This window comes from Mandrillus leucophaeus, unplaced genomic scaffold, assembly GCF_000951045.1.
Source record: "Mandrillus leucophaeus isolate KB7577 unplaced genomic scaffold, Mleu.le_1.0 Scaffold7, whole genome shotgun sequence".
Taxonomy (NCBI): Eukaryota; Metazoa; Chordata; class Mammalia; order Primates; family Cercopithecidae; genus Mandrillus; species Mandrillus leucophaeus.
The window spans coordinates 2,009,938-2,010,225 of NW_012107585.1; positions in this window are offsets into that span (position 1 = coordinate 2,009,938).

Consider the following 288-nt stretch of genomic DNA (forward strand, 5'->3'; position numbering starts at 1 on the left):
GTGGGGGTGGGGGGCTGACTCCATGGCCTGCCTTTTCAAACCTTTTAAATTCTGAACTGCAAGGTGTGGGCTTGTAGTAAAGATAAAGCACACTTCATATGAAAACTATGAATGAAAACGCCAAGAATGCAAATAATACCCATTGCCAGTTATCAAGAGAACTCTCTTGGAAGGCTAGAATGACACCACCCAGGGAGGGTCAATAAAGGAACCGGGCGTTTCGTGAACTTCAGCACCAGAAAGAGGCCTGGAAAGCAAAGGCTGGCCCACCTTGCACAGCAATGGGAA